This window comes from Panulirus ornatus, chromosome 23, assembly GCF_036320965.1.
Source record: "Panulirus ornatus isolate Po-2019 chromosome 23, ASM3632096v1, whole genome shotgun sequence".
In the NCBI taxonomy this organism is placed as follows: Eukaryota; Metazoa; Arthropoda; class Malacostraca; order Decapoda; family Palinuridae; genus Panulirus; species Panulirus ornatus.
In genome coordinates, this window is record NC_092246.1 from 11,987,831 (window position 1) to 12,001,991 (window position 14,161).

Genomic DNA, 14,161 nt, shown 5'->3' on the forward strand with positions numbered 1-14,161 from the left:
CACATTCTTGATACAAATATCTATTGTATGGATACATAACGTATTAATATGGCAGCAACAACTTTTCACCATTTCCATTCCCTCAAAGTTCCGCCTTCCTATACACATATTGCCTCCTTTCCCTTTCAATCTTTAAGCCAAAGAGTATTGAATTAACTTCATCTTTCATCGCTGATCGATATGATAATTATGATCTTTCGACATGTCTTACCAGCCCTTTAGAGTTATCATCTGCTTGTACATATGACAATGTTATCCATTCCAGTCGTATATTATTCATTTCTATTCACAGTTTAGAGGTAAATGGAAATTCGTTCTTAAGAAGGGATTTATGTCAATAAATAATAGAAAGATTCTCCCACTCTTCGATTGATATTTCATTTCAATAACTAGCTGACACATGTGGTGTGTATAACATCATATATCTTACGAAGTGTTCTTTCTTACTCACAACATCTGGGTGCGGTAAGACAGTATGGTGTCTCCATAAGTGGAAAATCATACCGTTACTGAAATATCTATCGCATCGTAACTTAGGTTATATTACAGGGTTACATTCCATTGGGAAAAGATCACTTGAATGTTCTTTGGACCGTAAACATTTGTTGTGGTCTGAGACACATAGGAATACAATGCTTGGGATATCTATCTTAAGTTGCATTATCTTTCCTCCCTTTTTTCACTGTGATACCCCTTGGATACCACAGTATAAATGGTTATCTATGTGATAATTATCGAAGAAATTTAATGTAGCTTTAAGATATAAGCTCTTAGTAGCAGACTGAAGTAGTTAGTCGCAGGAATTCAAGGGTGAAGTGTTACGAATAAATTACATATACAATATGGTTTTTAGAAGCCCGAAGATTTTTTTTTCTATTTTCCAGCTTCTTTATACCTTAAGAAACAAGATTCAGCTTCTCTTTCGTGTTCATCGGTGAAGGCCTGACACTGAAATGAGAAGAAAAATAAAAAGACGTTTTCGGTACATTGTTTACGTCATGGAACATGGCACATGTCAATTGCGTAAAGATGAAGCAGAAACTTACAATTTGTGGAGTTCCTTATGGTACTGTCCAGTCACCTACGCTGTTTCTTCTCTCTCTAAATGATCTCCCTTCTATTTCTAACCTTATTATCTTTTATGCTTGATGCAGTAACTTAATCTAATAGTGCTAAAGAGCAATTTCTCCCTATATCTCTATCTAAGAATCATTCGTTTCCATTTGCTCAGTTTCAAAACACCACGATCTAAACTTTAATTATGTAGAAATATTGTGCATAACTAATAAACCTTGTAATAACATAAAAATGTTGGACATAACCGCATCCTCTACCCTGGAAATCTCACCTACTCAACATCACAAAGTCTGTTTCCTAGAAACTAGGAGTGTTGTATAGGTGTACCGTCATTACTTTTCTTGCGAGCAGCTATTTCATGTCAACAGGGGTTTTATCCTCTCTAGTGTGTAATTATTCTTTCTCCGCCTCTCTGTTGACCAGAGTGGAATCATCCGTTTCATCAGTTCTCCTGGCATACCCTCTCTTCAACCATCCCTTTCTGTCAGCAGCGGTGTTCCTGTTCTCCCCCTTTGTTCTACAGGTATCATTTTGTCCACATCTAAGGGTTGACTGGATTTTGATGACCGCCATACAGGTCTTCAATGCCCTTTCAATAGGACGTAAACAAAACGCCATTTTAGGAAAAGGGGAACAAGTCACTGACCAACCCGCTCCTGGGTTACAAAAGTCGGAGAGAATCAAACGAACCCGACCTAACCTCAGTGATGGACTGTCTATATTCCTGCTTGGTGTAAGATTGTTCTGTGTAACTCTTATATTATTTTCGCAGATATTTCTGTATCCATATTTCGTATCTAGGCTGTAACTCACCCTATCCGTCATGATATTGTTAATTTGTATGGTGTATAGTGTTTTCCCTCAATTTTTTACGATCTATGTACTGTGATTCTTATATATATGTTGTTTGCGTTTTACATTTCATATCCAAATTTTGTAAAGCAGTTTCTTCTCTCTTTTTTGTAGATTCCTGATGATGCCTCCGTAAAGACGAAAGCTTGACTGAAAGAAAATGGATAATTTTGGAAAGCTGGTTTTCATCATCCATCTGATGTTAGAACAATGTTGAGAAAATTAGAGCATAAAAGAGAAGACCAATAACAGTAAACATGCTGCTGTATTCAGTTCTATGTACATCAGAGAATACATACACCCATTTCACACACACACACACACACACACACTAGAATACATCTTCTCAAACTCATCATCAATAAACTCTGAACTGCAAATACGTAATGCCCTAAGGAACATAGATTGAAATGATGATAGTTTAACTCTGTCATGTTGAGATGAGTAATAATGGATATATGAGCATACATTGGTGTGTTTTCTGTATATGCTAAACTTAAACTTCTATTATTAAGTACACAAAGAATTATGATCTTCAAATTAGTGATGGTCTATACAAATTAGATAACTCTATTGATAAACTTTGTAAAAATGATAAGTTTATGAACGCTCGTTGTATATTTTGGACAATCACATGTTTACCAAATGGCGTCCTAGCTTCGTCTCTTCGATGTATATCAACTGACTTGTATTTCTCTCTTGTGTCTCCCCTGATGATGTGATTATTACACGAAAGTGCACATGGGAACTTATCGTGTTTCATTTTCCCCGTGGACTCATAGGAATATATATATATATATATATATATATATATATATATATATATATATATATATATATATATATATCTTTCTTTCAAACTATTCACCATTTCCCGCGTTAGCGAGGTAGCGTTTAGAACAGAGGACTGGGCCTTTTTTGGAATATCCTCACCTGGCCCCCTCTGTTCCTTCTTTTGGAAAATTAAAAAAAAAAAAACGAGAGGGGAGGATTTCCAGCCCCCCGCTCCCTCCCCTTTTAGTCGCCTTCTACGACACGCAGGGAATACGTGGAAAGTATTCTTAATCCCCTATCCCCAGGGATATATATATATATATATATATATATATATATATATATATATATATATATATATATATATATATATATATATATATATATGTCGGAGGTGGAGGGAACGAGGAGAAGTGGGAGACCAAATTGGAGGTGGAAAGATGGAGTGAAAAAGATTTTGTGTGATCGGGGCCTGAACATGCAGGAGAGTGAAAGGAGGGCAAGGAATAGAGTGAATTGGATCGATGTGGTATACCGGGGTTGACGTGCTGTCAGTGGATTGAATCAGGGCATGTGAAGCGTCCGGGGTAAACCATGGAAAGCTGTGTAGGTATGTATATTTGCGTGTGTGGACGTATGTATATGCATGTTGTATGAGGGTGGGTTGGGCCATTTCTTTCGTCTGTTTCCTTGCGCTACTTCGCAAACGCGGGAGACAGCGACAAAGCAAAAAAAAAAATAAAAAAAAATACATATATATATATATATATATATATATATATATATATATATATATATATATATATATATATAGCACCCCCCCTCCCCCCCGCGTGCGCGCGAGGTGGCGCTAGGAAAAGACAAAAAAAGGATACATTCGTTCACATTCAGTCTCTAGCTGTCATGTGTAATGCATCGAAAACCACAGCTCCCTTTCCACATCCAGGCCCCACAGAACTTTCCATGGTTTACCCTAGACACTTCACAAACCCTGGTTCAATGCATTGACAGCATGTCGACCCCGGTATACCACATCGTTCCAATTCACTCTGTTCCTTGCACGCCTTTCATCCTCCTGTATGTTCAGGCCCTGATTGTTCAAAATCTTTTTCACTCCGTCCTTCCACCTCCAATTTGGTCTCCCACTTCTCGTTCCCTCCACCTCTGACATATATATCCTCTTTGTCAATCTTTCATCACTCATTCTCTCCATGTGACCAAACTATTTCAATATACCCCCTTCTGCTCTCTCAACCACACTCATTTATTACCACAGATCTCTCTTACCCTCTCATTACTTACTCGATCAAACCACCTCACACCACATATTGTCCACAAACATCTCATTTCCAACACATCCACCCTCCTCCGCACAACCCTGTCTATAGCCCATGCCTCACAACCATATAACATTGTTGGAACCACTATTACTTCAAACATAACCATTTTTGCTTTCCGAGGTAACGTTCTCGACTTCCTCGCATTACTCAACGCTCCCAGAACCTTTGGCCCCTCACTTACCCTGTGACTCACTTCCGCTTGCATGGTTCCATCCGCTGCCAAATCCACTACCAGATGTCTAAAACACTTCACTTTCTCCAGTTTTTTCCATTCAGACGTACCTCCCAAATGATTTGTCCCTCAACCCTACTGTACCTAATAACCTTGCTCTTTTTCACATTTACTCTCAGCTTTCTTCTTTCACACGCTTTACCAAACTCAGTCACCAATTTCTGCAGTTTCTCATCCGAATCAGCCATTAACGCTATATCATCAGCGAACAACAACTGGAAATCCTCCCCTCTCGTTTTTTTTTTTAATTTTCCAAAAGAAGGAACAGAGAAGGGGGCCAGGTGAGGATATTCCCTGAAAGGTCCAGTCCTCTGTTCTTAACGCTACCTCGCTAACGCGGGAAATGGCGAATAGTATGAGAGAAAGAAAAGAAAATATATATAGCCATGGAGATAGGGGAGAAAGAATACTTCCTTACGTATTCTAAAAGGGGAGAGAGTGGGGAGGTTGGGAATCCTTCCTTCCCGTTTTTAATTTTCCAAAAGAAGGAATAGATAGGGAAGTGGGGCAAGTGAGGATATTCCCTTTATGGCTCAGCCCTCTGTTATTAACGATACCTCGCTAATGCGGGAAATACCGAATATGTATGAAAAAAAGAGTGTATATATATATATATATATATATATATATATATATATATATATATATATATATATATATATATATATATATATATATATATATACTGCTTCAATCTGATTGTCTGATCTGATCTAATGTCGCTGCCATTATTTCATGCATCCAAATATCTATACTTACGTCTCATTTGGCAGATTTGTTTCCTCTCGTTCCCTCAGCGATAACCCGCTTCATTTTCAGGAAGACCTTCCCACCATCACGCTTCCACGGGTTTATTTTTTTCGTGCTTTTCAGGATGTCTTTCTCCTGAGGTAGATCTCCCTCCTCACCACATGGAACCTCACCATAAAAAGAGCTTTCTCCTCGTCTCACTTTCCCTTGTAATCATTCCCTGGAATAAACTCAACTCTGCTTCCAGTGATTCGTGCTTTTTCCACAAACGCCATTCTTCATGACCTGCGTAGCATGTCATGTATGTACCTTTAAACTGACTGATATCCGAGTCCATTTGCATCAAGCAACGAGCACTGCCCAATAATTTCCCGTACGTGTATATCCATTCCCCATTATTTTTTTCCCCCCCGAAACGTTGGCGTCCATTCCAGGTAATTTGATTATCACAGCGCATCACTAAAGCGTGAAGAGAATTTCCAGCCCATGACGGCAACGCAGCCCCACCACGCTGCTTGCTGTACCAGACCAGAAATTAAACGAACGTAGACAAAATAGAGTGAAGTGTGGGGGGGGTGGGTTCATCTGACTGTCAGCGGAGAGGGACATCCTCCTGACGGGTTGACAGCTCTCCAAATTATGCCATTTTACTCTCCGAGGGACAATACAGAGCCATCCAACGTCTGTCTTGAAAGGAGAAAGTCACTGGGAACAAATGAGGGCCATTCGCCCCTCAGGATAATTGAGGTACGAGCGGTTTATCTTTTCCAGCCACTGTGCTTGCCCCACCACCCACCACCGGGCCAGCAGATGATGGTTATTACTGATCAAATCCCTGGTATTAAGCACAACAAACCACCGGCTCGCCAGGTCTTCCCCAGCGCGAGATGAACAACTCAAAATGACACCCAGAATTGATTACTTACAAGGGAAAACAAGTGAATGTAATCACGGCACTGAGAGAACACTTGTGTATCTCACTCACTGTGTTTACTAATAGTACTGTGGATGATTCTATTGGTGTTTAGCGGATATATTAATGTCCCACTACCATAAAATTTAGGTTGCTTGGATCAAATTATCTCTTTTTCTGGCATATCTTCTCGACTGCTGAAATGCTATACGAACAGATTTTTTTATAGTACTGGTGAGTATTTACGTAAGATAACAGATCACTAAATTAGAAATGAAGGAAATTATGATAAACGAAGAATAGCATCGTGTGCTTAGCAGTCTGAGAGGATGGGCATCCAGTGATGAATCGTCTGCTTTCATTCAGTTGCAAACGACAGAAATCCTCGAGATATTTCAGCTTGTAACATTAGGGATAGTGTAAAGCGAGGACTGAAACACAGACGTGTACGTAGAAATGTCAAGGTTCCTGGAGTGGAGTACATACTTCTCTTTCTCATGTTTACCGAGGAAGTGATCGTGCATATGTCGATAGAGAATTACCGTAGATACTAGAATTAAAATAGATTATACTTTGATCCTTATAGAACTTAAGCCAAGGCCAAAATTGAAAAGATGTAAGACATTGTTTACGCTTATGATGAGAGCTCTTTGCCTAGCAAGTTGCAGGGTAGACATCCCAGGAGTATGTCAACAGCGCGGAATCATGATTGCTGAAAATGGAAATGACATTTTTGAATAATGGAATTATCTTCCCCCCTTCCAAAATTAGCAAAGACAGAGATATAGGCATACCTTTACTCAAGAATTATGCTAATACACAAACACGTGCCCTTAGTGAAAGAAATGCAGCTATAAATGCAACCTCTCAAATGTTTATTTCCGTACGTGAAAACTCCGAATTTGGACCTCCATAGTGTAGCAGATATCCTTGCTGACCATGATGCATGCCCGGGCCCCCTGGGATCGAGGGCATAGATTCGAATCCTGGTTGCAGCAATAGGTCCACAATCAACCCAGCTGTTCGTCCTTCCCTAAGGGTGGTCGATAAACTGGGTACTTGGCTAAACAAGGGGGATTATATATATAATATATATATATATATATATATATATATTATATATATATATATATATACATATATATATATATATATATATATATATATATATATATATATATATATATATATTATATATATATATATATATATATATTGGAAAGGATCACAATTTTACGCGTGATCAAGATATTTCTATGAGTCCACGGGGAAAATGAAACACGAAAAGTTCCCAAGTGCACTTTCGTGTAATAGTCACATCATGGGGAGACACAAGAGAGAAATATAACAGTCAGTTGATATACATCGAAGAGACGAAGCTAGGACGCCATTTGGTAAACATGTCCAAAATATGTGTCTTGTGTCTCTTGTGTCTCCCCTGATGATGTGACTATTACACGAAAGTGCATTTGGGAACTTTTCGTGTTTCATTTTCCCCGTGGACTCATAGGAATATATATTATATATATATATATATATATATATATATATATATATATATATATATATATATATAGCACCCCCTCCCCCCCGCGTGCGCGCGAGGTGGCGCTAGGAAAAGACAAAAAAAGGATACATTCGTTCACATTCAGTCTCTAGCTGTCATGTGTAATGCATCGAAACCACAGCTCCCTTTCCACATCCAGGCCCCACAGAACTTTCCATGGTTTACCCTAGACACTTCACAAACCCTGGTTCAATGCATTGACAGCATGTCGACCCCGGTATACCACATCGTTCCAATTCACTCTGTTCCTTGCACGCCTTTCATCCTCCTGTATGTTCAGGCCCTGATTGTTCAAAATCTTTTTCACTCCGTCCTTCCACCTCCAATTTGGTCTCCCACTTCTCGTTCCCTCCACCTCTGACATATATATCCTCTTTGTCAATCTTTCATCACTCATTCTCTCCATGTGACCAAACTATTTCAATATACCCCCTTCTGCTCTCTCAACCACACTCATTTATTACCACAGATCTCTCTTACCCTCTCATTACTTACTCGATCAAACCACCTCACACCACATATTGTCCACAAACATCTCATTTCCAACACATCCACCCTCCTCCGCACAACCCTGTCTATAGCCCATGCCTCACAACCATATAACATTGTTGGAACCACTATTACTTCAAACATAACCATTTTTGCTTTCCGAGGTAACGTTCTCGACTTCCTCGCATTACTCAACGCTCCCAGAACCTTTGGCCCCTCACTTACCCTGTGACTCACTTCCGCTTGCATGGTTCCATCCGCTGCCAAATCCACTACCAGATGTCTAAAACACTTCACTTTCTCCAGTTTTTTCCATTCAGACGTACCTCCCAAATGATTTGTCCCTCAACCCTACTGTACCTAATAACCTTGCTCTTTTTCACATTTACTCTCAGCTTTCTTCTTTCACACGCTTTACCAAACTCAGTCACCAATTTCTGCAGTTTCTCATCCGAATCAGCCATTAACGCTATATCATCAGCGAACAACAACTGGAAATCCTCCCCTCTCGTTTTTTTTTTTAATTTTCCAAAAGAAGGAACAGAGAAGGGGGCCAGGTGAGGATATTCCCTGAAAGGTCCAGTCCTCTGTTCTTAACGCTACCTCGCTAACGCGGGAAATGGCGAATAGTATGAGAGAAAGAAAAGAAAATATATATAGCCATGGAGATAGGGGAGAAAGAATACTTCCTTACGTATTCTAAAAGGGGAGAGAGTGGGGAGGTTGGGAATCCTTCCTTCCCGTTTTTAATTTTCCAAAAGAAGGAATAGATAGGGAAGTGGGGCAAGTGAGGATATTCCCTTTATGGCTCAGCCCTCTGTTATTAACGATACCTCGCTAATGCGGGAAATACCGAATATGTATGAAAAAAAGAGTGTATATATATATATATATATATATATATATATATATATATATATATATATATATATATATATATATATATATATATATATATATATACTGCTTCAATCTGATTGTCTGATCTGATCTAATGTCGCTGCCATTATTTCATGCATCCAAATATCTATACTTACGTCTCATTTGGCAGATTTGTTTCCTCTCGTTCCCTCAGCGATAACCCGCTTCATTTTCAGGAAGACCTTCCCACCATCACGCTTCCACGGGTTTATTTTTTTCATGCTTTTCAGGATGTCTTTCTCCTGAGGTAGATCTCCCTCCTCACCACATGGAACCTCACCATAAAAAGAGCTTTCTCCTCGTCTCACTTTCCCTTGTAATCATTCCCTGGAATAAACTCAACTCTGCTTCCAGTGATTCGTGCTTTTTCCACAAACGCCATTCTTCATGACCTGCGTAGCATGTCATGTATGTACCTTTAAACTGACTGATATCCGAGTCCATTTGCATCAAGCAACGAGCACTGCCCAATAATTTCCCGTACGTGTATATCCATTCCCCATTATTTTTTTCCCCCCCGAAACGTTGGCGTCCATTCCAGGTAATTTGATTATCACAGCGCATCACTAAAGCGTGAAGAGAATTTCCAGCCCATGACGGCAACGCAGCCCCACCACGCTGCTTGCTGTACCAGACCAGAAATTAAACGAACGTAGACAAAATAGAGTGAAGTGTGGGGGGGTGGGTTCATCTGACTGTCAGCGGAGAGGGACATCCTCCTGACGGGTTGACAGCTATCCAAATTATGCCATTTTACTCTCCGAGGGACAATACAGAGCCATCCAACGTCTGTCTTGAAAGGAGAAAGTCACTGGGAACAAATGAGGGCCATTCGCCCCTCAGGATAATTGAGGTACGAGCGGTTTATCTTTTCCAGCCACTGTGCTTGCCCCACCACCCACCACCGGGCCAGCAGATGATGGTTATTACTGATCAAATCCCTGGTATTAAGCACAACAAACCACCGGCTCGCCAGGTCTTCCCCAGCGCGAGATGAACAACTCAAAATGACACCCAGAATTGATTACTTACAAGGGAAAACAAGTGAATGTAATCACGGCACTGAGAGAACACTTGTGTATCTCACTCACTGTGTTTACTAATAGTACTGTGGATGATTCTATTGGTGTTTAGCGGATATATTAATGTCCCACTACCATAAAATTTAGGTTGCTTGGATCAAATTATCTCTTTTTCTGGTATATCTTCTCGACTGCTGAAATGCTATACGAACAGATATTTTATAGTACTGGTGAGTATTTACACAAGATAACAGATCACTAAATTAGAAATGAAGGAAATTATGATAAACGAAGAATAGCATCGTGTGCTTAGCAGTCTGAGAGGATGGGCATCCAGTGATGAATCGTCTGCTTTCATTCAGTTGCAAACGACAGAAATCCTCGAGATATTTCAGCTTGTAACATTAGGGATAGTGTAAAGCGAGGACTGAAACACAGACGTGTACGTAGAAATGTCAAGGTTCCTGGAGTGGAGTACAGATATTCCCTCAACTTCTCTTTATCATGTTTACCGAGGAAGTGATCGTGCATATGTCGATAGAGAATTACCGTAGATACTAGAATTAAAATAGATTATACTTTGATCCTTATAGAACTTAAGCCAAGGCCAAAATTGAAAAGATGTAAGACATTGTTTACGCTTATGATGAGAGCTCTTTGCCTAGCAAGTTGCAGGGTAGACATCCCAGGAGTATGTCAACAGCGCGGAATCATGATTGCTGAAAATGGAAATGACATTTTTGAATAATGGAATTATCTTCCCCCCTTCCAAAATTAGCAAAGACAGAGATATAGGCATACCTTTACTCAAGAATTATGCTAATACACAAACACGTGCCCTTAGTGAAAGAAATGCAGCTATAAATGCAACCTCTCAAATGTTTATTTCCGTACGTGAAAACTCCGAATTTGGACCTCCATAGTGTAGCAGATATCCTTGCTGACCATGATGCATGCCCGGGCCCCCTGGGATCGAGGGCATAGATTCGAATCCTGGTTGCAGCAATAGGTCCACAATCAACCCAGCTGTTCGTTCTTCCCTACGGGTGGTCGATAAACTGGGGACTTGGCTAAACAAGGGGGATATATATATATATATATATATATATATATATATATATATATATATATATATATATACATATATATATATATATATATATATATATATATATATATATATATATATATATATATATATATATATATATTGGAAAGGATCACAATTTTGAGCGTGATCAAGATATTTCTATGAGTCCACGGGGAAAATGAAACACGAAAAGTTCCCAAGTGCACTTTCGTGTAATAGTCACATCATGGGGAGACACAAGAGAGAAATATAACAGTCAGTTGATATACATCGAAGAGACGAAGCTAGGACGCCATTTGGTAAACATGTCCAAAATATGTGTCTTGTGTCTCTTGTGTCTCCCCTGATGATGTGACTATTACACGAAAGTGCATTTGGGAACTTTTCGTGTTTCATTTTCCCCGTGGACTCATAGGAATATATATATATATATATATATATATATATATATATATATATATATATATGTATATATATATATATATATATATATATATATATATATATATATATATATATACTGTATGATTTGGATGACCATGTGCGTCAGATGGTCATCTCAGATCATGCAGTACTGTCATCCACACTAACACTTGGTATGAATCTATGAATCTTAATGTAACTCACCCAGAGAGCATAACTGCGTCCGTGAAGGTGACTCGACGGGAATTAAAGCTTGCACAATAATGTCCCATTACAGAAAATTAGATCAACGAACATTGCCCTTAAAGCCATTCCTCATCCATGGAACGTGCGCTATTTCACAGGCTGGAGGAAATGTTGACATGTTTTATTCCTATGAAATAATTGGTTCTATGCTATCGAGTGGACATTTCTTAGAAAACTTGTGTATGTAAACACTTCTAATGATTACGAGAGGATCTAATATATATATATATATATATATATATATATATATATATATATATATATATAGGGGTTTAAGAATACTTCCCACGTATTCCCTGCGTGTCGTAGAAGGCGACTAAAAGGGGAGGGAGCGGGGGACTGGAATTCCTCCCCTCTCGTTTTTTTTTTTTTTTTTTTTTTTTTTTAATTTTCCAAAAGAAGGAACAGAGGGGGGCCAGGTGAGGATATTCCAAAAAAGGCCCAGTCCTCTGTTCTTAGCGCTACCTCGCTAATGCGTGAAATGGCAAATAGTTTAAAAAAAAAATATATATATATATATATATATATATATATATATATATATATATATATATATATATATATATATATATATATATATATATATATATATATATATATATATATATATATATATATATATATATATGTAAGTTTGCGGCAGGGGTGTGTGATGTCTCCATGGTTGTTTGATTTGTTTATGGATGGGGTTGTTAGGGAGGTAAATGCAAGAGTTTTGGAAAGAGGGGCAAGTATGAAGTCTGTTGGGGATGAGAGAGCTTGGGAAGTGAGTCAGTTGTCGTTCGCTGATGATACAGCGCTGGTGGCTGATTCATGTGAGAAACTGCAGAAGCTGGTGACTGAGTTTGGTAAAGTGTGTGGAAGAAGAAAGTTAAGAGTAAATGTGAATAAGAGCAAGGTTATTAGGTACAGTAGGGTTGAGGGTCAAGTCAATTGGGAGGTGAGTTTGAATGGAGAAAAACTGGAGGAAGTGAAGTGTTTTAGATATCTGGGAGTGGATCTGGCAGCGGATGGAAACATGGAAGCGGAAGTGGATCATAGGGTGGGGGAGGGGGCGAAAATCCTGGGGGCCTTGAAGAATGTGTGGAAGTCGAGAACATTATCTCGGAAAGCAAAAATGGGTATGTTTGAAGGAATAGTGGTTCCAACAATGTTGTATGGTTGCGAGGCGTGGGCTATGGATAGAGTTGTGCGCAGGAGGATGGATGTGCTGGAAATGAGATGTTTGAGGACAATGTGTGGTGTGAGGTGGTTTGATCGAGTGAGTAACGTAAGGGTAAGAGAGATGTGTGGAAATAAAAAGAGCGTGGTTGAGAGAGCAGAAGAGGGTGTTTTGAAGTGGTTTGGGCACATGGAGAGAATGAGTGAGGAAAGATTGACCAAGAGGATATATGTGTCGGAGGTGGAGGGAACGAGGAGAAGAGGGAGACCAAATTGGAGGTGGAAAGATGGAGTGAAAAAGATTTTGTGTGATCGGGGCCTGAACATGCAGGAGGGTGAAAGGAGGGCAAGGAATAGAGTGAATTGGAGCGATGTGGTATACCGGGGTTGACGTGCTGTCAGTGGATTGAATCAAGGCATGTGAAGCGTCTGGGGTAAACCATGGAAAGCTGTGTAGGTATGTATATTTGCGTGTGTGGACGTATGTATATACATGTGTATGGGGGGGGCATTTCATTCGTCTGTTTCCTTGCGCTACCTCCCAAACGCGGGAGACAGCGACAAAGTATAATAAAAAATAAAAAAAAAATAATATATATATATATATATATATATATATATATATATATATATATATGTATAAATATATATATATATATATATATATATATATATATATATATATATATATATATATATATATATATATATATATATATATATACATGTATATATATATATATATATATATATATATATATATATATATATATATATATATATATATATATATATATATATATATGTATATGTTTAGACTTATGTTGAGTTTGTTTGGTATGTTGTGTTTAATTTTGCTAGATTCTATGATATTTCCATCTACAGTTGATTGACAATGTACAGCTTTCTGAGCTTTGGTCTAAGCAACAGCGTGGCTGAAGTCTTGTATACGCAGCAGTACAACACTTGATTCTTGTCAATACGAGCATTTTGATGATGCCGCCTATTATTAAATTCATTTCCTCTTTGTCTTACGTACTTTTTTCTACATTTCTTACAAAGTATCTGGTAAACAGAAACATCTGCATTTTCAGGCGATCTTTTTATGAGCAAGTTTCTCACTGTATTGTTATTCTAAATACAATAGAGATATTAGATTCTTTGAATAGCTTTAGCAGTGCTAGGAAGTTATTGTGATACGTCAGGACTAGGCTTTTGGTGCTATACGTCTCCCTTGTTTTCAGTAGTCAACCTTCGCTTTCAAGTTGATAAATGTCTTTCTGGCTTATCAAAGAAGGTCTTGG

At 38.6% G+C, this 14,161-nt stretch overlaps 1 pseudogene; it reads right to left on the bottom strand.

Moving 5' to 3' along the window:
- Positions 1–873: 873 nt before the first annotated feature.
- Positions 874–14,161, bottom strand: part of LOC139756944 (transmembrane protein 214-B-like) — a 29,076-nt pseudogene continuing 15,788 nt past the window's right edge.